General features: G+C 39.9%; 1 long non-coding RNA gene across 1 annotated transcript in view; it reads left to right on the plus strand.

The window, feature by feature from the left end:
• Window positions 1-27501, plus strand: part of LOC146332073 (uncharacterized) — a 125915-nt gene that overhangs the window by 16650 nt on the left and 81764 nt on the right. The window contains exon 2 of the long non-coding RNA XR_014772031.1: window positions 23350-23390. This is a non-coding gene — a long non-coding RNA (uncharacterized LOC146332073). The remainder of the gene's footprint in view (window positions 1-23349; window positions 23391-27501) is intronic.

A 27501-nucleotide genomic window follows, 5' to 3' on the forward strand; every position in this document is an offset into this window, starting at 1 on the left:
CCTAATACTTACTAAGACCTACTTGACTACCTGAGACCTTGTAATAATTATGGAGGTCCTCTGTAAAATTAATCCTGCCATATCCACAATTTGTAAGGTAAAAATTCCACTGCAAATTACCTACCACATTTCATCAAATAAGGTATAATTTGGATTTATTTGTCAGTATACAACACAAGGTTGTACAGCAAGATTAAGATGTAGTTCTCTTTTTGCTACTCACAAAAAACTCACAAATGTCTATGCAGCATAACACAGAGGCAATGTGATAATATCAGTCCTGTGCAAATCGGTATCTCAGTGATTTGGGGCAAAAAGCATCTTTTACTTGATCTACATGAGCTGCAAATGTGAATGTATGCTTTTAACACTGCAGCAAGTTGGCAAAACACTTCTTAACTACATTTTTATATGGCTGATAGCATCATATCAGGGGGGATAAAGTCAGTAAATTCAAGTAAAATGCAGACTGTATTATTCTGTGCAAATGCGTCACACAAAACACAGATATGGAGGCGTAATTTCCCCTGCCACGACGAGTCCCATGAGAATACGGCTTCATTTGTATCGGAAGAATTAGAACATTTTAAAAAGCCCTCACATCTGAGAACATCCCAGCTTACAGTTAATGAAATCCTGTAGTATGTGTAAATACTCTTATCATAGGGCTTATTGTCTTTATATTAAACGAGGGGCCTTTATTTATGGTCTGTATATTATTAAGATATAATTCTGCCAAACATAGTGATAAACTTGGACATTTTATTTCTAAATAGAATCAAGTAAAGTTCTACAACGCAATAAACTGGTGTATAAAGAACAGTTGATATAGTTTGAGAGTTATGGTAATAATGATAATATGATATCTGACTGACATCAGCTGCACTGTAGCTACTTAAGCTAATGTTAGCCTGACAGACTGACTGACAGGATGAGCTGAACCAGACAAACAGCCAGAAGTCTTTTATGTTTCAGAACCTCATTTAATTAATGCAAGAAACTTTCATTTTGTGTTGATTTGGGGATGAACAAAAGCTGGAGCGTATCCACCACTATAATTAGGGAGTGAGCTACAGCTCGTCTCCTCTTAATAAGACACAAGCTCCCCTGACGACATGTTTTATGAAATTTTGTGTAATGTTGACAATATGCTCTTTTTACCCAAACATTTATATTTCTCTGTATCTTCATCATCATAGATCATGCATAGAATTAGGCTATTATTGATGTAGATTCATGCACGATGGGGTGGTAAACTCTCGGTACTGAACGATTCGACTGCGCCTAGGAGGGCTATGATACAATGATAAAGTGATTAAAACTTTACAGCCACGCTGTGCCAGTCAGATCCATCTGCAGCTGCTCGCCATCTGCACCAAAACTCAAGAAGCAGCCCAGTTTAGAACGTAAACATGATGCACATGTTACATTTAGGGTTGGGACTGTTTTGATTCTTGATTAATGAATAGAAAAGGAGGCACAATTTTCAGACTCCTGCTTTCGTTCCACTGAAATACAAAATGAAACAGAACTGGTAATGAAATGGTGTGCAGCCTTTTTTATTTAAAAACAAAAACTTAACTGCCTTTATTAATGAATTAATCAATTTGAAAGTATCTCACAGTCCCCTGCTTGTACGATAGTAACAAAATGAGGTGGAGGCTGAGTCTTTCGCTGTGTTGTCATCAACATTACATCTCCAGCAGTGAAGAGCAGACTGCTGCTGCACTGTTGGCTCCAGAGAAAGCCATCACTGTCCGGGACGCAGAGCGGACACAGAGAGTTTGCGTCTGCACTGTGATGCATCTTAGAATCAAGTTTCCCCCACTCCTAATGCCTCAGGGTGATATTTATGTCTTTATAAGCTGTTTTTCTATTTGCGCTGATTAACTCTTTAGACTCGCTCTTGAATGTAGCTCACTGATACCTGTGTGGAGGTTTGATGTGGTCAGTCAGTTGTAATGTAACATGTAATTGAAATTACTTGTGGCTTTTGCTATTTGAAATTTGCTCTCTTTAAAAACAATTTTCTGTACATAAGACCGGGAATACATCATCCAGCCAAAGTCGGGAAGGCCACGCCCCCTTCTCCACCAGTGTGGCTGGTTGTAAAATCTCTAAAAGTTAATATCCATCATAACCTCTGGTTCTCTATCCTTCCCGGCAAAGAATGGATCCCAAAAGGAGAGCAGTAAGAGTTTATGAGCCTTCAGAGAACAGTAACTGTTACTGGAGAGCTAACATCAGCTTGAGTCTGAGGCTGCTGGAGTTCATGCACAAAAATCTCCAGCTAGTTCACATCATCACTTCTCTTTTGACAGGTTTTGTTATTTACAGACAACATTAAGCCTAATGATACCTGATAATCCAATATTAGCAGAGTCTGGCCACTGTGTTGGCTCCTTGATCCACTGGGAACATAGAAGACTGGCTTTTAATATATTAAGTTATCATGAATGCTCCAGTCCAGGCAAGTTCACAGAATAATTATTACACATGTCTATAAAACAAAGCTTTGTTTAACTCGACATGAATTCATACAAACTGTGATCCACAAACATTTCCAGTTTTCTGTCCCCTGAAAGGGGGCGTGGCCTGACAACCGTATGTGCCAGTCTGATGTATATAAGGAAGTCTTATCTCTTGGCATTTCTTTTCATCATGCATGGATAGATATGATGATGTAAAGAGTGTGAAAAAATGTTTTGACCACTTGTGAGTCAATTTGAGATACTTTTCTCTGTGTGATAGCTTTTCTAACACTGTTGGTATTTTACTTATATGGTAAACTCTCTTCTGAGCTGAATCAAAAGTTCCTATCTGACCTCTGTGGTTCTGCTTTCCATCACTGGTTTATCTCGGATGGTTTGCGTTTTCTGTTTAGATCGTATCTTTCTTCAGGGTGTTTGAACGGAGAAATGTTTTTCATCTTCTGGATGGTGTCCTCCTTGCGCAGAGTTATTTAAATATACACAGATCTGAGAGGTTTTACGAAGTACACCAAATGTAGCTACTCCATGCAGCAATAAATCCAGCCTTTATGAAGCTTATCACACTCTTGTTATATAATTGTCACTTTTCATTGAGATTATATGAGAGGTGTTCATTCGTTATGGTCAAATCTATGGAAATTTTGTGGGCTGTAGGTTTGAAACATATCGGATTAGATGGCAGCCAGTTTAGGTGGCGTTACAATTGTAGGGCTGCTGCTGTATACACTTTCCATTCTATACAGTGTGGAGGTGTGTGGAAATGCTCCTCCGATCTCGCAGCTTTTCACCATTTACAGGCGGAAGTACGTTCTCAGAATCTCAAATGATTTTTCCGTGAAGATAAGACTCCAGTGAGGTACAAAATTACACGGCACAAAAGATTTGTGAGCTTCAGGGAAGAGTAGCCGGGCTGTTATTACATAAAAAAAAATATATATATACAGCCTAAATCAGTGTGTTCTTCAGGAACACTGGGCTGCTGCAGAATACAAAATGACAAATGTGTTTGAAATTATGATAATGGCTGCTCATTTATCTCTCATACATATCCCACAGTAATCATGTTTATCATGATTTAGAAAGTGCACAATGATTAGCAAATCTAAATTGGTTATGAGACACAGGGTCACAGTGGGAGCCTTTAAATAACACCGACATCAGCAGCCTGGAGTTCTGTGCAGACGGTGACACATTTCTTATGGTCTGTGTTTGTAAAAACTGTTAGATCCACTTGCACGCTGTACCTAAGCAGTGCACCAGGGGAACATTTTTTTTAGCTGTGAGATGCAATAGATTTTCAAAGAATTTGTAGTTTAAAGGGCAGGTCCATTGTCTGTTGTTTTTTAGAGGCTTTTATATCATTCTGCAGCTTCCCAGTCATCTTCCTTATGTGTCCAAATCTGAACATTCAAATTTTGGTTGATGTACATTTAGCATCAAAATACTAAATGCGAATGAAGTTGCCCTTACCTCTAATCAAACTATCAACTTCACTGTACTCAGGGATTTATCCTGCATGCAACCTTATTTTCATTTTCTACATCAATATACTAACAAACTGCATTAGTTTCACCAGCTGTCACCTGTCCCACTTTGCTGATAACAACACCTGGGCCTTTGGGGCATTCACGCTGGGTGACAGGCTAGAAGCAGGCGGCTGTGTAACAGCTTAAATAGTTTAACGGACCAGTATTTCTGGTGCCAACTATGTTGAAACTTTTTAGAGTCATGTCTCAGGCCACCTGGCAAATTAACTTTTCTTGTAGCTCTGTTTTGCTTTCCACCAACTCCTGAGGGAAATATCTGGCTCTTTAGCTGCTAAATGTGTTAAGGCAGTGGTTTAAGACCCAAAAGCCAGACCCACACAGGTAAAGGGGATTTATTGGGACAACCGAGGGTGAGGTGCAGGGGACAAAGGCAGGGGACAGGCAGGGAGATGAGCTGGATGAGTGGGTGGAGGAACGAGCAGGAGCGGCGTTTGTAGACGGCTGGATCTGGAGATGTTGGCGCTGGAATTCACATAGCTGGCTGAATAATCTGGCGCTGAATGGCTGGAGAGCTGGCTTCTTGAGCAGAGCGTACAGGAGGCGATTTTATGCAGGTGTGGAGGTCCACCAGATGACTGATGAGGCTGCTGCACCCACAGTACACCCACACAGGCGGAGAAGATGCAGGGTAAACAGGAAGCGCTCAGGAAAACACAAAGAAAACAACTGGAGTCCCAGCCTGAGCCGTGACAAAATGCTCTATTATGTTCACCAGCTTACTGTCTGTCTGGTGCTGAGCAGGTAGAATACAGTGAGCTTTTCGCTGAATACAGTTGACTCTGCTGCTGAAGGAGAAACTGATGAGACTGATCCTAATCAATAAGGTTTTGGGCTGTAAAGCCAGAACATTGAGCTGAAAGTTGCTGAAATAGAGCTGACAAGTCTTCTCTGTGGGTTTCTCACTCCGTGCAAGTTATATTTCAGCTAAACTTTACTCTGGTATGTCACTTGTTCAAAGGACACAAAGGCGAGAGGAGTTAGACACTCCTGATTTATTACTAAATCGATCGACTCCTGCGTGCTGAGAGCTGTAAGTGTTCATTGATTAGACTTGAGAACTTAAGTGAAATCCTTTGCAGCTTCGCTGGATGTTACCCATCATGCAAACAAAGAGGAGACTCCCGTGCTGCGCCTCTGTTGATGGGGACAGTGGGTAATGGACGACTCTGGATCTGTCGAAAAGGTCAGGAGGCAGGGATGAGTTCACTGATGAGAGGCATCATGAGCTCTGGGGCTGATGGGTAATGTTGGCTGCACAATCCCATCCATTACTCATGCGGCATGAGGACTTTGTCACCTCTGTAATTAAGTAGTGTAATGACAGCCACCTCCACACACACACACACAGAAAGAGAGAGACAAAAAGACAGCATGTCCTTGCTGAGGTGTGCGAGCACTGACCTGCTTGCAGCCACTGTCACCATTATTATTCATTCATACATAATTGATTTATACATTTATTTCAGTCATAATGCAGGCAACCAAATGTAAATATTAACCTCCCTGAATTCATGGCAGGTTAACAAAAATGAAAAGTATACACAGGCAGTATGAGCGCTGGCGCCAGACAATTCAGTAAGGGGGCACAGAATTTTCACAGGTGCCCACTCCTTTTTACATGGTTGCATGCATGTCCTGTGAAGTCTGTGTGTCATCTTCTCAGACAAAGCTGGAACACAGCGTCTGCGGGTGAAATAAATGGCATATTAGAGACTTCTTACTGCATTGTCTCCTCTAGCACTGCAAAAGTCATCTCTGACGATTCCAGTTCTGAAAGAAAAATAACTTGGAGGGCAGGAGAGTTAGACATATTCACCTGTCAAGACAAACAGCGCAATGAATTCACCTGCATCTCAACAACACAGGATTTACAGTGCAGGTACGCTCAATTAAAGGCAAGGTCTTATTAACAAAAGACACCGCTCTCAACCACAAATAAGAGTACAATTTAAACCAACTCTAACCCCAAAAAATATATGGGCGGCACAAAAGCTCATACGAACAAGAATTGCCCCTCGTCGCCCCACTGTGATGTTGGTACCAGAATGACAGACGCTCTATCATTTTGATAATGAAAAGTACAAAGCAGAAAGTTCTGCACTGACAAAAATCAACAGAGAAAAGCTGTAAAAATCAACCAGCTATTGTCCAAGCTATGTTTTTGTCTTTTGCTAAAAGCTGTTGAGAAATTGGACACTTAAAAAGACCTGCAATCAGCAGCTCAGTGTTGTCGTACACGTGCCAAAAGTAGTGCTTTGAAGCAACAATCATTGACAAGAAATCACTGATTTCTGATTGGCTGTTGATGACTGTTGACATTTGAGGTATGGCCAGCTTGTCTTGGGGGAAAAAAGCCTTTTCATAGATGGGGCTCAAGAGTAAGATTTGCTCGCCTGCTTGGGCCAAATAAAACGCCACATCAGACTGGTAAAACCCAGAAACTCACTTGAATTGAACACATCGTTTTTGCACACCGTCCCTGACCAGCTGATGGTGGCTGAGGTGATCCTCGTGCTCCCGCTGTCTGCCGCTGCCTGTGAGTGTGGCTTCTGTGCCACGAAGCGTATTAAAACAAAATTGCGGAGCAACCAAGCTGTGGAAACTGCATGCATACGTACCGACATTAGCAGTGGGGGGCCAGCAGTCGCCAATTTGATGCTGAGCGTGTCGTACAAAGATGGGTGTCAGCAGGGCAGAGAGCACACTGTGTGTAATTCACATTTGTATTTGTATGGTTTCTTTAGGTGTTTTTTTTAGGTGCAAAGCTTCGGCTACAGCCCGTTCTTTCACTCACACACAATTAATGAGTTCATATCTGGGGAGATGGAGGGCTGTCAGACCATTTTCAATGTGCAAGAATATCTGTTGCTTGACACACTGTGTCCTTGTTCTGAGTCCTTTACTTAAATACAGATGAAACTAGAGTTGCAACTATTAGTATGCCAATCGATTAGTCGATTGCTAACTGTTTTGATTATTGATTAATTGCTAAGGTAATTTATCATGTAAAAAATGTCTGTTTTCAGCCTCTCAGACATGATGATTTGCTGCTTTTCTCTATTTATCGTATTAAATTGAATATCTGGGACTGACAAACATTTAAAAACATCAACCTGGATGCTGAGAATCAGGGACTTTTTTACTATTTTCTGACAGTTTATAAACTTAGACTAATTGATAATGACAATAATTGTTAGAGACATAGACTACCCAAAACAATTAACTTTAGTTTCTTTTGTTTTTTGAATGAATGGATGACGTTATTTCAAACCAAAAATTTGAATAAATAAATAAATAAATAAATAAATAAATAAATAAATAAATAAAAAACTAAGACAATGATAACAGCAGCTGAAAAGGAGCAGGTAAAAGTAAAACTTATATCCCTACCCCCTTCTTACTTTTCTTCTTTTAACTCATATGTTATTTCAACAAAATCCCAAATTTAATGACAACTAACATACAACAATCCCCAGTTTATTTACAATTCAAATATCCAAAATAAATATGTACTCCACCTGCCCAAAATATCTTTTTTGTATATATATTTAAAAAAAAAAAAAAAAATTATATTTGTGCTTTGTTTCAACTCACAAGTATAAATGTGATAACTGCTAATAAATAAAACATTTTAGATAGGGGTAACTATAAATTGGTTTTTGGCAGATAGGTTTTTCTTCTCGCCTGACTGGACAAGTGAAAAACAAAATATTAACTTTGAACCCTGCAGACAAAACAAAAAGTAGCTTTGACTTAAATTCAGTCAGATTTTTATTTTCTGACAGCGTTTTCTCGTTCATACTGATGGATTTCTAACAGCCTTTTACCCTCTCTTAGCTTAAATAGAGAAGCACCAATGTTAGAGGATTTTTTGTGCAGCGGCACAACATGACACAGCAAAGGCCATGTATTTAATCCGTGAGTCAACCGTCTGGGGTCTGCAGTCCCACCGGTGGAATAAAGGCATGGAGGTTAAAGTAGAGGGCACCACTCAGGAGTCAAAAGTTTGACAACAACAAACATGATGACACTGGAGGAGGCATTTAGCATAAAAAAAAAAAAAAAAGACTTAAAACAGAAAGTTTGCCAAACTGCTTCAAAAACTCTGCAAGTTAGTTTGATGTTTCTCTGACAACAAAGTTAAAAGTTAGTAGAACCTAATGAGGGGAATAAAAAGAACAGCGTGCACATGTCAGTGTGAGTCAGACCGCAGCTCTTGATGGCTCACCCATTTGCAAACAGAGCTATTCATATGATAATGAGATGGTAATTCGGCAATCATCATTAGACGTTTGTTATAAGGCAAGAAAATGTGTGACTCCTATAAACAAGAGGTATGTGAGAAGAGGTGATGTTAATAATCTTGTTTACAGATGATTTAAACAAAAAAAGAAGACTCATGACATTCTCAGTGCTCTCAGATTGTTTGTGCTGAATATAAACATACGCAGCACTTTGAAATAAATGCTTTTAGAAAGGTGAAATAAATCAAAACGCCAGGGCACGTCAGACGAGCTCAAACGTGACTGACAGGCCTCAGACTTCGTCATCCAGTAGAGACACTGATAAGAGGATGAGATGTGTCAGGATGTGTCTGATTCAGCTTAGCAGGTGATTGACGGGTTGATAAAAATTAAGGATCACTTGGTATTAGTCAGAGCAGCACGACAAAATATTGGAGGAAAAAGGAAAATCTTTAAGTTATGAGGTCAAAAAGACTTACAGCTGAGCCGCAGGTAAAACACAGATGCTTGATAATCACCAGTTTGACACGTTTCACCCAGCAGAGTTTGCATCAATTTGAGGTTAAGCTGCATGTTTTAAGAATCCTCTGGAACAGGGGTGTCAGTCTCATTTTAGTTCATGAACTACACACAGCAATCTGATCTCAAGTGGGCCAGACCAGTAAAACCATTGTGTAATAAGTTGTAAGAACAACACCTTCAAAATTTCTGTCCTTTAATATTAAAAATAAACTTTCATGCAAGAAATGCAGCCCAAAGAACAACAAAGAAATTATTTGCACCAAGTCCTTCACATGAAGGCATTAAATGAACATAAAACAGGTATAAAATGCTATAATTAAAGTAAAATAAGATGAAAAATAAACTGAGATTAGAATAAAATACATAGAATGTATCTTCACATGAGTAAAATGCACCTGATAATACTAACAGAAAAAAAGTTATTTCAAATTATCATTTAGAGTAAAGAGGTTGATTTCTCTGCAGTGACTAAAAACAGTCTGTAGTTCCCTCAGATCTGCCAGCAGCTCGTTTATCTTCTCTGTTCTCACTTGTCCAGTTCTTGATGTTTTCTTCATGAGGAGTCTGATAGTGGCACCGAAGATTATATTCCTTGAGCACTGAAAGGTGCTGTGAGCGCACCAGGCACACTGGCTTCCCATTTACCTCTGTGAAGAAATAGGACCTGGTCCATTTTTCTTGAAAAACCAGACACTCTGTGTCCACTTCTATCCTTCTTGACAAAGACATTTTCCACCGGATGCTCCTGCATGAACAGTGGCCTACGCTTGACATGCAGCCTGTATATAAGCACGTGGAATCAGTCCCTCCAGGATCCTGCAGGCTTTTTGGGGGGATTGGTGTGGCCTAAAATGCCTGATTTCATGCCAGCTTTTCTAAAAATTTGTAAGCAAGTGAAAATTGCAAAAGAAGAAGTTGCACTTTTATAATTCATTACAAATCAAAGAACTTGTTCTGTGGAGAATAAAACTGCACTCTGTTCTGAGTGTTTATGTAATCTTACCAAAAGGCTCAGCAAACACAAAAATATAAAATATAGAAGAGCACAGAGAAAGTGTCAATAATCATGTGCTCTTTTTAGTAGTTGTAACAAAATGCAAAAATAATAAAACATTGAGTTGGTTCATTGAGACGTACATGTATGACATTTACACTGGGGGCTGCTGTGATTGGTCAAATTACTGGAGCACTTGTGGTGATTGGGCAAAATTGCAAGGTCGTCCAGAATGCGTGGGGATTGGTTGAAGTTGTGTTAGTTAATCGCAACATCACAACTTCCAGGAGGGACTGATAATCGTAAGGTCTGCTACTCTCATTAAAACAGCACAACCCCCAGTGGACAAATCAGGAATAGCGGTGTGTTTTATTAATTAATTGGAATGAATGACCTCTGTAATTTTCACACTGTGCAAACTTATCCAGTCGGTTGGATAGGAACCTCTGGTGGGTCATTGTTCTGTTTCAGGACACTGAAATTCTTATATCCTTGGCACAAAAGCAAAGGCAAGAGACAGCAGCACTTGAAACGAGAGAAATTATCTCTCCAGCCTTTCTTTTCTGTTGTAGGAAAAGATCTCAAACCTGGATGTGAGGCCGAATCACTCCAGACAGCTGGGTGCGTCGAGAAGCTGTGCCAAAGCCTCAGTAGTGCAGTGATTTACGGACAGCGTTGAAAAGAAGCCAGTGTTGTAAATCTAAGCCCTGTTTTTTATGTAAAATTCAGCCTGTCAGATGTAATAAAATGATGGAATTGATGCTACATGCAGTCCAGGGCCAGACAGTGTAGTGATGCAGTGTTATGATGACGTAATGAGAGAGAGGAATGTGAGGTTGGGAGAGCCTGGACCTCACTGCATCGCTTACAAGCCTGCAGGACACATGAGTCACATCTCATGACGATGATGACCTGTCTCGTCTTCGTCTTGCTGCATCCCCAAAAACGTCTCCATCTTCTCAGTTTCTCTCCTGTTGGGTTTTCTCTGCCACAGTATTGCAGATAATCGACTCAAGTTACTGTTGACATAGCGGCAATAAATCATGGAGGTGATGTGTAGTTTGTTCAGTCTGTTCTTATCTAAAAAGGCATTAAATCATAGGCAAGACAGTGACAAAGTAGGCACACGGGCTTTCCCTTTTTGTGGAACAGATGTGCACAGTACCTGTTAGTGGCTGAAAGAGAAACACTTGACCTTTGACATAGTATAAAGACAGATCATTGACATCATTAACCACGTCTGAAAGATTGTCTCGATGGTACCTTGTGCGTCTGTAGGAGAAACTGAGTGGGCTTGAGAAAACATTGGTATTTGACGAGTAGGTATGACGAGAGGTTTGCCTGACACATGATGGACCAAAACAGCAAAATAAAACATACACACTTCCAGTCTGTGCGTGGGCAGTAGAAAAGCACTCACAAAGTGATCTGTTGGGGTATTATTACTGCAAAAGAACAAACAGCGAGAACAACGTGCAGATTCAGTCTGTGGACCTTTTAAAGGCTTGTTGCTGATGCTAAGACTTTGTCCTCGCCCAAGAGCAGCTATGGGACAGATTGCTTTCTGTGAGGCTCCTACTTTTCTCCACTCTGGACGGGTTATAGGTCAGTTTGTTTGAGTTCTGCGTCGGGCTCTGAGGAGGCGGGATTGCACACCGGCTCGTCCTTGAGTGGACTGTCTTTGGCAGGGGTGAAGCGAAACTCCTCCGGCCCTGTTGGTGCCTGAAACAGGCGGAGCTGTTTGATGAGTGGATCCCTCTTGCTCTATTTAGGTTTAGGAAAGGGAAATGTTAAGGCTTAAATTAGTACGTTAGTTGTGTAAGTTCACATACATAACATAAAGTCACAAAGTCTCTTCAGTGAAAGTTCTGTGTGTGTTTGATCCATCCATCCACCCCACCTCCTTGATATGTGGACTTTCTTGTTCTTTATACTACATCGCCTGACTTCAGCACTATATCAAAATATAACACCGCCAGAAATGATTCCTCAGGGGGACAGTGTCAGAGTTTGAAGCATAAAGGCTCTGATCAACTGTCATATTTGTCACGTTGGGAGTGAGAACGGGCTCTAATGACTTACTGGTTAAAGCAAAGTCGCTCATGACCGGAAGATTTCTACTTTAAAAATACATAATGCATTCATACAGGGCCACAGGCGTCTCTATCCGCGATGTTAACAGCCCAGGTGGGAAATCTGGTTTAACAAGACAGGCAACAAGCTTGCAATCAAAAATAGGATTGTAGGAAATCTTATTAACATTCAGTATACACAAGCCAACAGGGATATTTAAATTGTAATTTGTTTGTCAATGCGCTGCTTGCTTGTCATGCCGTTATTTACATATATATTCTCTTGCAGAGTGCTCCGAAATCACAGCTTTTCAGTTTTTGTCGCTAAAACAACAGTCGTACCTCACCTATAGCACACATACACTAACTTATTCTTATGCTGACACACACACAGCCATGCAGAGAGCATGCTGTGGTGAAATGTCAGTGAGATAAGCAACATTGCCTTCCTGCTCCCCAGAGAGCAAAGAGGGGAGGAAAACACAATAATGCAGTAATGAGGAGTTAGAGCTGTCTGCACTGTGAAGGGACGGCATTTACATGAGGAAGGTGCCAGCAGAGGGGCCTGAGTTATAGCGCAACAGTTTATTTTTATATTTTTCCAGTCTCCTGGCTGTGATTGATTCCTCCGGGAAGACTGTCATTTGACTAAAACATGACAATCATGACAAATATATACTGTGTGCATCAGAGTGATGGGACACGTCTCTCGAGTTATGAGTTCACGGCGAGTGATTGTTCCAGAACCTCAGTGTTCAGCGATCACACTCTCCTTAGTGTTCAGCCTTTCTCTTTTTCAAAACAAGTTGAACGCATCGATTTCACAAACAACAAACGATCAAATTCAAACAATGTAATTACCCCAGAGATATACTGTATGTTTTGCAGTAATTACAGTGGAACCTATAGGCTAAATTTAACAACAGCACAAACACCTTTCATAACTGTACTGTAATAATATAACATTTTAGAAGGCCTGCACAATATTTTTACAGCTATTGCAACTGCAGCATGATTCAGGACTGGTGGGAAAGATCAGTTTGATTCACAATTTTAATTTTACTGAACAAAAACTATTAAAATCCTGATGAGGTAACATTTATGTGGATCTGTACCAAACAAACTTATTATTCGGTATGAAGAACAGGATGACAAAACATGAATATGTTACTGAGAATTACGCTAAATGTAATTAACCTGCAATGCAAAGATCCTTGTGTGCCCAGCTGAAATCTTTTTTTTTGAAGTTGAACATGAACTGTTCAATAATCTGTTTAGTAATATTATGTAACCATGTGGGCCAGAAGTTTGACAGAAATAAAAACTATGTAACAACCTAATGAACTAACAAACTAATCAAACAAACTAAGAAGCTAGCGAACAAACAAACTAACAACCTAACAAAATAACTAACGAAAAGAACTAACGAACAAACTTACAAACTAACAAACAAACTATTAAACAAACAAACCAACACACTAATGAGCTAACAAACAAACTAATGAACTGACTAACTGTGCAAGTATATTATTGCATAACTCACATTATACTTATGTTTATGTGAGACATACATTATTTAAATCCAAAATATGCAAATACAAACAGATGAAATTAAAAAAAGCTTCTATAATGTTAATAAATAATTTTTATATTTATTTATTTATTTATTTATTACACTTTGTGTGTCTCTACTGGCAGAGATTTTATCATGATTACGTTCCAGTGGTGTCTGTAGTGTGATTTTGTCTTTTTATGTGGTAAAAATTAATTGTCTCGTATTGTTGTAGCCTGTATTTCCAGCAGTGTGGATCACTTATTGCAACATTTAACCTGATATTCATGTACTGCAGGACAAACAGCTGACAAACAGCTCTGTATTTTTAGCTCTATATTGTTCTACAGCCCAGTATCGAGGCAAACACAGCAGAAGTCAAAACATTCTGCTTTTGTACTTACTATAAAAGCATGTCTCCTGCCAATTGTGATTGTACTGCGGGGTCAGTACAGTACGTTGTTTATGCAGTTATGACACACAAGATAGAAATGAAACCCCAGCTGTAAACTCCTCCACAACAGCAACAACAATAACACCTATACTGACGCACAAAGCTCTATAGAAAACACTGTTCACAGTCCAGCTTAGCACAAAGCTCCTCTCATCCCGCTCACACACAAACGTCTCCGCGGATCGAAGCGGGACGGAGGCTGGGGATCAGAAGAGCATCCCAAACACTCCGACTTCTGCCAAACTGCACGGTAAACACAACACAGTCTCCCTGACACAAGTAAACCAAAAGCTCTGACACGAAATGGAAACAATACACAAAGCTAACAAGCTGCAATCTGTCAATAAATTCCGGATTACTGAAAATGCGCCGCAGTTAAGACAGTGGAATTGCTTAATTTGAATAAAAAAGACCATCAAGTGATGTTTTTATTTGATTTTTGATAGCGCGCCTTGTCTAATGTCCCCTAAGGACCGACAAAATATAACAATAAAGGAAATAAAAACACGTTGGAGCTGTGGCTGGCGAGGGCAGATGTCTGTGAGAGCTGTAGGCGTGGAAACATTTGGAGGATGAGAAGGAGGAACAATGAGTAGCCAGGAGGTAGAAAATGAAAACATGGAACATGTTGAAGTAAACAAAGTCGTTACAATTAAGTGTTCATATTCGCAGAGTCGAGGACCCGAGGCTCTCTGCACTGTGGAGCAATGACTCAGAGAAAGTGAAATTTGAAAACCGATACTGCTCTGCTGTTTAGGTATTGAATAAAAAAGGGTTATACCAGGTTATGTTTTTGTTTAGATTCTGTTGCTCAAGATAACTTTTTAATCACCGAGTCCAGCAGAACAAGTAAAACGAGCAGATCCTCGTCTTGTCCCGTACGTCTTCACTTCCCCACGCTGATCTTTGCCTGACCGACAGGTGTCGACATCATGATGGATGGCCGGTGTTTAACGTGAAGCAGGCACAGGAGATATTCACCACATGATGTCTTGGGATTAAAAGCTTTTAAATACAAGCAGTCCACTCCTATAATAGATTATCTAGTTACCCGTATCACAGTTTGAATGAATTGTCCTAAACTTGCTGACATAATCAAAGAAATTACCATGTGGAGGAAAGTTTTTGTAGTTAGGATAAGACCATCCACTTCATCACCCAGCCTCCACACAGGCAAGCAATAAAGTTTCAGTCAGACAACTCACGTTTCTGAATATTTATTGCAGCACCAGAACACAGTTAGAGCTCGGCGTCTCGGCTCCGACCTCGTCGCTCCTCGCAGGTTATGTTTACACAGAGATACAGAGGAGTGATGAACACAGGTCTTGGACCCCCTGCAGCTGGATGCTGGGGCTGAATGAGCAGGCAGTTACGCTGTTGGAGGGCAGTAATGACGTCTACAGGCAGAGGGAGAGATGGGAGATTTTAGCAGTTTAAATAGTCCGCCAGATTGGAAGGGTGCGTTTGGTTTGTACTACAGAGTGTGAGGCGTGTTACTTGTGACTGCGGTGCAGCTCGAGTTGACTGCCTGAACTAGCTCGCAGGCGCCGCTACATTTGTAGTCAATAATTTCATGACTTTTATTACATACACTCTGGAAAAAGTCTGTGACCTCAGTGGTCGATAGGGCCATGCCTCAATAATAATGATAATAATAATTATTATTATTATAATAAACCACACCCATGTAAGCCCCCTCAATGAAACATTAGAAACATTAGAGCACAAAATCAAGTAGCCCCCATCCTGTACACACTGCAAAATAAAAGAAATAAGGTCATTTATCAATAAGCAAAATTTGGGCGATAGAAATAAGTTCATCAAAATCATGAAATGTAAGTAAAGGAGGTAACCACATGCAGCATATATACAGATAAATTATAAGGCAGGTAGAACATTAATAAAAGAACATTTCACATTGACAAAACACTAAAAACTAAAACCATAAAATAAAACTATACAATTAAAATATTTAAAGACAATAAAGGTAAAATAAAACATAATGAAGTAGTAATATAAAGACAAACTATGAAACTGGTCTGATAATGGAAGTTAAAACATCGTTCAGAGTCGGCCATCTTGTAAAAATGAGTTTAAAGAGGCGTTTAAAAGCTGCAGTCTGCTCTCTTGATCATAACTGACAGGTTTAGAAGTTGCTATTGTGTTGACCTCTGTGCGTTTTCAATTTTCCCATGTTGGAGCCGAGGGTGAAATCCAATACGACGAAGCTATTTTAACAGCCTGTGGAGTTATGCAGAGATGTAGGTAGAAAAATCAATATTTTTGTTTATATTGATCAGTCCTCCCCGGCTGCAGCCGCACGGCAGGGAGCGTGTTTGTCTCCTGCAAGCTGCTTCATACCAGGAGTGTGAACAAAATTCAAACAAGCTGAGGTTTGACTGACTTCTTTTATTGAGATCGAGGCTGCCTCCGTAATAGCCTCAGTCATCTGGGTTCACTTTGCCATTATTACTCAATTTGTTTCCCGCTTTATTTTCAGACAATTCATATTTAAATCATTTATTGGTCTCTTCCTCCACCTGAAAGCCACCGTATCAGATTATTCCATTCCTCTCATCGAGACGGTGTGATTACAGCTGTGATTCGCTCAATTATGTTCATCGCTCCTCCATTTTCTCCTGAGGAGAATAGGTACATTAAGATAACTGGACCAGCTGATTAGCTCCACCTCCTGCTGTTAATTAGGATTACTGCGCTCATCAGATATGTCATTGATGGTGGTGATAATGGTAATGGCTCAGGAATCAGGCCGAGCGTGTGAGGTATTGTTGAATGAGAGAAATACAGCAGTTAATAATTTAATGTAAACCTTGACATGCATTATGGAAATGTTTTCGATCCTGGAGGTAAAACGTAGGTTCATCTGTTAACATTTAAACCTATAGGAACACTGGGACTAATACTGAATATGTTACATATAAAATATGTTCAATATAATATCTAATTTTCAGTGCTGTTGTTATTACTGTTAGTTTAGATTTTTTATACATAATGTGTTGAATTGTGTGGGTACATGAGACCTTATAAATATTGCAATCACTTGTGAAGGAAACTGTCAATCTGTGTTGGGTAGCACTTTAGTTAAAGGAGTGTGCATAAGACTGTCATTACACTGTTATAACATGTAATATAAAAGAATGTTTATGACTGTTGTCATTAAGTGTCATTCAGTCAGTTATATCACTTTAAATGCAAAGCTGACATGGTGTGAGATGTTTTTGTTATGACATCTTGACATTAGTCAAGTTGATAATGTCTTTGTTATTACAACTTGACTTTAACCAAAACAACATAACCAGTCAATGTCTTTGTTATGACAGCTTAACATTATCAAACTTAAATAAACTATTTAGCTTCATGTCTTAACATGACATTAAACTGTTATATGTGGTTCATTTCGACATAGGGTGTCATGTGACCATTAAAAGTAATTAATATTTTTATTGACCCAAATATAGTGGTACAGTTTGAAATTGTCATAAAATGTTATAAAGCCAGTAGTAATGTGAAAACATGAAACTAAACATTTTCTTTTAAGTTTGATAATGTCATGTTGTTATGATAAAGACAGGTTATGTTCTGTTGGTTAATGTCAAGTTGTCATACAAACATTATTGGCTTGATTAGTGTCAAGTTGTCATAACAAAGACATTTCAAACAATGTCAAGTTTGCATTAAAAATGATATTTGACCAAATGATACTTGATGACAACACCCATAAAGACATGGTTGACAGTGTCTACAACAAGCCTATCTAAAACAACCTAAAACAATTTGAAACAAAAATAATAATAACAGTACTTAAAATAATACTTACTAAAGTTTCACTCTATGTTGAAATGAAAAAAATCACAAAAATTTCCAAGTCTGTCTCTTTTAGGCTGTTTAAAATGCCTTTATTTGTCATGGCGTATTCATGTTAGACCAATAAAAAGAAACCTGCTCAGACACATTTCAGCATCAAACCTTCATCAGGAAGTCAGACAGATCAAATAGAACGAAATGCCCTTTTATAGTCGTCCAATAATGATCTTCCACAGATGGAAGATTTGGCTGCAGACCACGCTGTGACAATAAAGTCATTTCAACTGTTCTGAAAATAGTGCCTTGGAGGCTTTGATGATTTTTGCGTACGCGTGTGTCATTACCCAAACAGAAACTCAAACTTACTCAATTTGTTTTCCGGAAGCACCTTGATTTCCACAAGCTATGCTGAAATATTTTTTTTTATTGTAAAAGGGTATATGAGAAATAATTTTTAAAAAGTCAGTAATGCTCACATTGACGTAAAAGGCTTCATTTCTGCTGCAGGATTCTATTCTGAAAAATGTCCAGCAGCGCCGGACAGTTTTAAAGCAGACCATTCAGTAAACTGAAATCACAGAGCTTATTTCATCACCTCTCTGGGTTTAGGTAATGATGTGGCTTACCACTGCATAAAACTTTCATACTGTGGCTTTGCCAGGTAAGATGAAAGCTGCTAAAATGGGCCGGTAATTGCTGGGAGATAAAGGAAGAAAAAAAAAAAAACTTGCCCATTTCTGAGTTTTTTGTGAAAGAATGAACCTGGTGTTGTTCTACAGTTTTCATGGTGGCAAAAAATACCATAGAAAAACCAAAACCAACATGTTTCAGTTGTCTTGCAGTACATCCCAGCTTCCCCGTGGCACTTCTTATTGAAGCCATAAATCTTTAAACAGGTTAGAAATAGTTGACGTTTAAGTAATTTCCTAAAACAGCCCGCCACTGTAGTTTTTAGCAAGCATTATTCACTCAAACAGGAGTAGTTTGTATTTGTTAGGGACAAAGGGCTATTTTGAGCTGCTAGTTGTTAATTTAAATTATGCAAGTTGAATTAGTTATTAAAGATTCAGTTTAATTCATATGTTTTTCAATAGCACTATATCATTCAAAAGCAGTTCAGAGTGCTTTACATAAAACAAAAGAAAACAGCAAAATGTGCAAATAAACGGACAATGATGCACAGATACACAGAAAAATCCATATACATACACACACAAACACAGGCAAGCAAACCAAAATACTCTAATGAAAAAGAAAGTCTTTAGTTTTTAAAGAAACCAGTGTTGGAGCAAGTCTGACATCAGCAGACAAACTGTTTTAAATTGACAACATGTCTGAAGTGTATCGTGTGGCTTGACCAGCAAGCGCTTTGTAGACCAGAAGCGAGATTTTATATTTTATTCTAACCGCAGCAGGTAACCAGCGGAGACTGCGAAAGGCTGGGGTTACAGGATCTGATCTTTTTTCCTGGTTAAGACCTGAGCAGCTGTATTCTGGATGAGTTGTACTCTATGGATTGTTTTATTTGGAAGACCTGTAAACAGAGAGCTGCGCTAGTCCGGCCTGCTCATAACAAACACATACACGAGTTTCAGACTGGGAAAGAAGGCCTCTGATTCTGGAAGTGTTTCTCTGCTGGAAAAAGGCAAAACTGATACGATCAATGAAACTGAGTTTACTGTCTCTGCTCACTGCTCGGGATTTAATCTGGTCATGTCTTCCCCCCCCCGTTTAATTGGAAGAAATTTGTTGCCGTCCAGCCTTTAATTTCTTCCAGGCAGATGACCAGGGAACTTATGGGTCGTCACTGGAAAGTGAGATATGACACTGGGTGTCATCGGATTAGTTATGGTAACTGGTGTTGTGTAGGCTGATAATGGGCGCGTATACATGTTGAATAAAAGAGGACCGAAGATGGAGCCCTGTGGGACCCCACACACAATAATTCATGACTGTCAGAGCAGAAGTCCCCAAGTATGACAATGACAACATGGGTGATTTCTACCCTTCACCGTTTGTGTAAGACACTGTGCTAAGTGCATCCTTTAATGACATTTTGCCTTGATATTGCTTATGCTTTTGTCATTGAATGAAGGCTACACCCAGTTCAACTGCTATAATTGTGACATGCCGTTTACAAGTGCAGCTACTCGTGAAATTATTATATTAACAAAAACATTCTCTTGCATTCAGCACTAATTTGCTGTGTTCAATGGTGACATAATTGGCTATTTTGTAGTTGGCAAACGGTGAGCTCTAATGAAACAATGGCGAGATGATGCAGCTGTGCCACAGTTAATATCGACAGCTCCGAAGCGAGCATGTCTCATTTTGTTAAATTCCCGTTGCCTCGACTCCTCTCTCAAGTTGGGAGGGAAGCAAGGGGAGGTGACAAGGAAAGGAAATCAAAGATGCACAAACTGAGAAATGAGAGGAGGCGTTAGAATGACGCTAGCTGCTAATCACTGTCAATAATTACTATAATAATAACTACAGATGTTTCACGATTGAAATCATCGAGAGTGAAGGGGAGTACACTTGTTGAACACCTGGATGTGTTTCAGTGTGACACAGATGGAGGAAGTGTTGAGATTGTATCCGGAAACAAACAACAGCTAATTAACATGGCAATCAGGAGTGGATCAACACAGGGTGTATTTATAAAATATGATCAAATATACTGATCAAACAGGGTAATTTCAAAATAAAGCTACTACTATAGCATGTATAGTTCTGTTGCTCCAGTTCAGGTTCATGCCTCCAAGACTCTTTTTGTTAATTAAATATACATCGATCAGGCATAACATTATGACCACCGCCTAATATTGTGTCGGTCCCCCTTTTGCTACCAAAACAGCCCTGACCCGTCGCAGCATGGACTCCACTAGACCCCTGAAGGTGTGCTGTGGTCTCTGGCACCAAGATGTTAGCAGCAGATCCTTTAAGTCCTGTAAGTTGCGAGGTGGGGCCTCCGTGGACCGGACTTGTTTGTCCAGCACATCCCACAGACGCTCAATTGGATTGTGATATGGGGAATTTGGAGGCCAAGTCAAACCATTCCTGAACCATTTTTGCTTTGTGACGTGGAGCATTATCTTGCTGAAAGAGGCCACAGCCATCAGGGAATACTGTTTACATGAAAGGGTGTACATGGTCTGCAACGATGCTTAGGTAGGTGGTATGTGTCCGAGTAACATTCACATGGATGGCAGGATCCAAGGTTTCCCAGCGGAACATTGCACAAGGCATCACACTGCCTCCACCAGCTTGCCTTCTTCCCATAGTGCATCCTGGTACCATGTGTTCCCCAGGTAAGTGACGCACATTCACCCCGCCATCCATGTGATGTAAAAGAAAACGTGATTCATCAGACCAGGCCGCCTTCTTCCATTGCTCCGTGGTCCAGTTCTGATGCTCATGTGCCAATTGTTGGCGCTTTCGGTGGTACACAGGGGTCAGCATGGGCGCCCTGACTGGTCTGCAGCTATGCAGCCCCACACGTGACAAACTACGATGCACTATGTATTCTGACACCTTTTTATCAGAACCAGCATTAACTTCTTCAACAATCTGAGCAACAGTAGCTCGTGCATCAATGAGCCTTGGCCGTCCATGACCCTGTCGCCGGTTCACCACTGTTCCTTCCTTGGACCACTTTTGATAGATACTGACCACTGCAGAACATGAACACCCCACAAGAGCTGCAGTTTTGGAGATGCTCTGATCCAGGCGTCTAGCCATCACAGTTTGGCCCTTGTCAAACTTGCTCAAATCCTTACGTTCACTTGCTGTTCGCTTGCTGCCTAATATATCCCACCCACTAACAGGTGCCACGATGAAGAGATGATCAGTGTTCCTCACTTCACCTGTCAGTGGTCATAATGTTATGCCTGATCGGTGTATATTATGGCCATAACATTATCTATATTCAGTTAAGAGAGACTCTACCTGAAGGTAGTCATGTAATGTACTTATGGACGTTTGAGATATGATTTGAATATAAAAAGCTTTTTCAAATGATTGATGTCAAATTTAGAAGCAGAACTCCTCCAGCATAAATGCAATGTTTTGGGAAAAAATAATTTGTTATGCTTTCCTTATTTGCTTGCTTTTTCTCTTTTTTAAATAAATCCAATGTTTCATGCATATTTCCAACCAATCATGTGGGCCCACACACATTTTCAATTTATTATTCAAGCTCAAGGACAGAATTGTCATGGTGGCTTAGTACTGGCATTAACCCTACAGTTAAAGCGGCTGTCTGAGTTTCCATTAACCTACACAATAGAGCCGCCCTGCTAATTTTCACAGCTCCACTTTAGTAATAATTGATATTCATGATGTGTGTTCCTGCAGCTGCCAGTTAAATTCAGTGTACACAGACTCGGGGCCGGTGGGTGGTTTAATCTGCTCGGGGATGTGTGTCATATTTAAGTCAACAAATCAGTCAAACCCAAGCCAAATGAAAACTATAGTGATGTTTTCAATAGGGAGCATAATATGTGATTCACTGTATATCATACTGACAAAATAATGTGCTATTAATTGTTATAAAACAGGTGGTTTCAGCCAAGCAATCTGCTCAGTGATGGATGAGTGTATTCAGTGGCTAAAGCTTGGCAATCTGCGCTTTTTGTGGCAAATGGAACGTGTTACTTTTTTTTGGTTCTCTTGGTGTTTTTTCTGCTTCTGTCAGAGAAAATTGAGAAATATATCTGCAGAGTTTTTCATAATTAATACAATACTAACACTAATAAGATGTAGCAAGCCATACTTCACATCAAATTAGACAAAAAGTAGAAATAATGTTCTCTATTAGACCACCCATCCATCCACGAGTACACTCATTACACTAGAAATAATATGTTCTTTAATAGACCCTTTATTTGACCGAGGGGAATTGGAAATGTACTGTTAACCAAAGGGCACTGTTTCCCACAGTGAGACCCTTATGAGACTTCATTAGAGGGCAATTAGGGACACATTACAACAGAACTGAACTGTTAACCAAAGTGCATTCTTTCCCACTGTTGAACACTTATTAGATTTCTTGTAGGGCAATTTAGGACAAATTACAACCGAATTGTAAAGTAAACCAAAGTGCATTGTTTCCTACAGTGAGACCCTTATGAGACTTCATTGGAGGCTAATCTGGGACACATTACGACAGAACTGAACTGTAAAATAAAGTGTATTATTTCCCACTGTTAGGCCCTTATTAGACTTTCTTAGAAAGTAATAATGGACACATTACACAAAACTGTATCGTAAACTAAAGTGAAATCATATATCTGCTCCTTCCCCCACTTTACAACAGAACTGTACATCTAGTTCATATGTTTTTTTAAGGTGTCCCTAATTACCCACTAAGTATGTCTGTAGTGTCTAATACTGTCTAATAAAGAAAATATTATTTCTAGTTTTTGTCTAATTTGATACAACTGTGGGTTGTTACATTTCATTAGTGTACTATTAGGTTTATGGTGTCTAATAAGGGTGTAGTTGTTTTCGTCGACTGCCTAATAAAAAACATTATTTCTACTTTTTGTCTAATTTAATACAAAGTACAGCTTGTTATGTCTCATTAGTGACCTGGAAAATATAGCGCAACAATTAAATTAGATATGTCTTTCCTCTTTTTCCACAGGAACAGCTGACAAGAGGAACATACATCTTGGCAGCTTGCAGGTAGGTTGACATCATTTACGCATATCTTTACCCTGAGACCACTACAACATCTTACTGACAGCAGAAGTGAAAATAGAATTAAGGCTTATATATTGTCACCTACCCTGTGGTAATAAAAACACTGAGGTGAAGAGAAAAAAGAAAACACACAGTGTTTTATTGCCACTCTGCGTATGGCACGCTGCCATGCGGTGGGAGCGCTCCAGGTCACTTCCTGTGGTGTTTGAGATGGCTGTGACCGGTATTTGTTGAGATTATTGCCTCTGCATGGAGGCAGCGACAGAGGCAGCCAGCAGCATGCAGCCCTTTAAATCCTACTGTCTTCATACGGACTCTGTGCTTCAGTCCTGAAATTACCTTGACAGAGATGTGAGGTTTCAGAGGTTTAAGTGCACTGCCTTTTAATTATAGCCCTGTTCGGTGGTTAATTAGGGAGGAAATACGGTCAAACCCTGAACGCGCTGCATTTGTTAGAGAACAGAGGTCTTTCTTTACCTTTTACCACATACACTGTCTCATTACTTTCTGAATTGGATTTTGTATTAGAGCCAAAAGTTTAAACACACTGAACCACATTTTTTGCCAAGATGTTTATAAAGGAGTCAGTGAAGTGCGTTGAAAGCACCAAGTGTTTCTTCATCGAGTGGCAGTAATTATTTACAATGCAGCCAAACTCCTGTGGTAACCCTGACTACATCTTATATCGCTCTTCTTCTGCTTCTCTTTGTATCTTTGTTTGGTTATTTTCAATTTCCAGTAGAAGAATGAATCTATTTTTCTGCTGTGTTGTAGCTATGGTTGATCTTTCATGAAATAACAAAACAAAATATTTTGAGTGGAGAAGAAAAATGAAACAGAAGGCAAAATCGTTTTTTCTTTTGAGATGAGACTGTAGTGTGATTTATATCTATTGTGTTGGAAAATATTTGGGCTGCAGTTAACAAAAGAAAATCTTGGCCAACTGAAATTCTACCTGTTCTTCATGGGTATGGTATTGGGGGAAAAAACATGCAAGTTATCTCTAGACTCTAACTAAATTAGCCACAGTGCACTGAGTACATTCTGTCTGGGAGTCCAAATGGGTGCCAATCAAAGTTAAACAGCATTGCCAAGCAAATGGATTCCTGCAGTTTTCTTTTTCACACATAGCTGTATCCTCACCTTCAGGGCATGTCTATCAAGTAAATTTACATACAGCAGCAACACATATACACAACATGACAAGAATCACAGACCAGAACCAGCCTGCTTATATCAACAAAGCTAACGGTAGCTGTGCTAATGTAGTGCTGCACTATTAACTTTCCCTAAAAGCTACCTGATAAAACTGTTGACGCCATCCAACTTGCTAGTCTTTCCTCTTTTCAACACAGCGGTGTGGTAAAGTGAACGCAACACTGCTCTCACTGCTCTGATTCTCTCACAGTCCACTGTCCCCTCACTCGAGAACAAGACCCCAACATACTTTGAACTCCCTCACTTGGGGTAAGGACTCATTCCCTACTCAGAGTAGACAATCCACCGGTTTTCTGCTGAGAACCAGGGCCTCAGACTGATCCTCATCGCAGCCACTTTGCTATCGGACGCGAACCGATTTCGTGAGTGCTGGAGGATGGATTGGCGATGCCATCAGAACCACGTCATCTATAAGAAGCAGTTTTGCAATCCTCAGGCTGCCGAACTGCAGACCCTCCCCCCCATGACTATGTTTCAAGATCCTGTCCATGAATATCACAAACACGGTGATAAGGCGCAGCCCTGATGGAGCGGTGTGATGAAAATAGAGCTTAGCTGGAAGGCAAAGCTCTCGATCTACCAGTCAGTCTTTGTTCCTACTCTGAACTATGGTCATGAAGGGTGGGTCGTGACCAAAAGAACGAGATTGCGGATACAAGCGGGTTTTCCCAGGATGGTGGGTGGCATCTTCCTTCGGGACAGAGTGAGAAGCTCAGTCATCCGTGAGGAACTCAGGGTAGAGCTGCTGCTTCTTTGTGTACAAAGGAGCCAGATGAGGTGGTTCAGGCATCTTGTAAGGTTGCCTCCCTATAGGGAGGTGTTCTAGGCACGTCCAGCTGGGAGGAGGCCATGAGGCAGACCGAGGACAAGGTGGAGGTATTATATCTCCGTCCTGGCCTGGGAACACCTCTGGATCCCCCAGTCAGAGCTGGTTAACATAGCCGGGAAAAGGGATGTCTGGGGTCCCTTGCTAGCACTGTTAAGATAAGTGGTTGAAGATGGATGGATGGATGGAATTTGCTAGTCTTGCTATTTAGTCGGCCTCAAATGAGGCTTAATGATCACACAGTTTATCTTGACTGTCCCTCACCATTACAAAATTAGTCCAGTCTGTGGGAATAGCTTCATTAGCCATGCAATATGCTAATGCAGAGTTCAACAGGATAACCTATAGAATAAATGCTAAAATGTCATAAAACATGGCAGAACTTACAGCTTCCTAGTTTTAAGTCAGGGCATCGTTGAAAACGAACCATTAACAGTTAAATATACTTTTTTTTTTTTTTTATCCCCTCAGGTTCTCTGTCCTCTGAGGTTGGGGTCTGATGTAGTGGTTTGTGCTGTTTCTCTGTATGGGCTCAATTAGTTTGGAGCAGAGTAAATGTTCAGCAAATAGCCTGTCACTCTGCAGTCTGAGCCTTTTTTTTGGCAAATTTAATTATAACAGAGTGCAATTTTAATTTTATTCTGGAGCAAGTTGCCAATCTTAAAAAAAACAAAAAAACAACAACAACAAATAAATCACTTTTTTGTGGAAATGTCACTTGCAAAAACCACCTAAAAGGATCACAACATGCACCACAATTCTTTAGAAATGCTGTTGTGAAATCAGACGATTTAGTTTGCAATAATTCCAAAAAAGGCCTGCAAAATCCTGGAGGGACTGAATTATATTAACTTTTTATATGCTGTTGCCTCCATTATTATTATTTTCATGAGTTTATGTATTTTGTGTCATTCAAGCTGTGAGAAAACAGTGGCCATGTAAACCACTTATTAATATGTATGACAGATGGGTAAAGACAGTAATCATTGTCATATAAACTGTCATTCTCCTGATCTTTCTTTTATTCCACCCTGTGCTGCAGCCGCGTGCCGCGTGCAGAGCTTTGACAACATTCCAAGTTCCACATTATTTCCAATACTACAGCTGAGTGCCTCTATCCTGGTCTTATCGACAGCCAGGGTAGTGAAAGCCACTTCAGTAAACAAGAAAGCAATCTGTATTGGCTGCCTGTGTACTTCTGGTTGAATAATTCATGACTTGGGCTGACCTACTGTCAGCTCGGGTCTCAGAGTGCGGAAACTGTACCCTGTGCAGAAAGCCGAGGCTGTGTTACATCAAAAAATTTGGGGGGTCTCTTTCTTAGAACTGTCATGCTTAACAAGGTGGATGATACCTTAAGTTGAATGTAGGATCTGCCTTTCTGCTGCTGGCCTCACAGCCTCACCAGCCAGAACCAAGTGATGCAGCTCAACACAGCTAAATATTTTTAATTCTAAAAGAATCAGCAATCATTAAAACATGAATATAGTTGTTTTAGGACCAGTCAGTAAACTGATTATGATGATGATTATCTTTGTTTTTTCAGAGTCAAAATTAGAAATAGTTTATTGATCCACAATTGGATCACGTCACAGTTGCGCTTATTCAAGTATAGAAATATATGTAAGCATAGAATTTTTTTTTTTTTCCTGTTAAAAGTCATGTTATGTGGGGAGTTTTTCTTTATCTGTATCAAGGGTCTGGTTGTCGTATGCTGTACAGATCATAAAGCCCCTTGAGGCAAATTGGGATGTGTGATATTCTGTGATATAACTGAAATCGACTTGGGTGTTATAAAGTTATTATTAAATCAATGTCAGTGTCAAAACCGATGTGGCAGTTTGTCAAGTTATAGATTCAAGGTGGTATCATCCAGCCCTTCCTTGCAAACAAAGCATCTTTACGTGTTTTGAACAGACATTGTGCCATTTTATCATATAAAGAAATTAAAATATCTTGCAGACATGACATGTTCTCAGTTGGTTTGCAATATGTTCTGCTTTTCTGAAAAGCCCTTTCAGAAGTGACAGATGTGGCCTGAATGCCAAA

The sequence above is a fragment of the Lutjanus erythropterus genome, chromosome 2 (assembly GCF_056507025.1).
Source record: "Lutjanus erythropterus isolate fLutEry1 chromosome 2, fLutEry1.hap2, whole genome shotgun sequence".
Lineage (NCBI taxonomy): Eukaryota > Metazoa > Chordata > Actinopteri > Lutjaniformes > Lutjanidae > Lutjanus > Lutjanus erythropterus.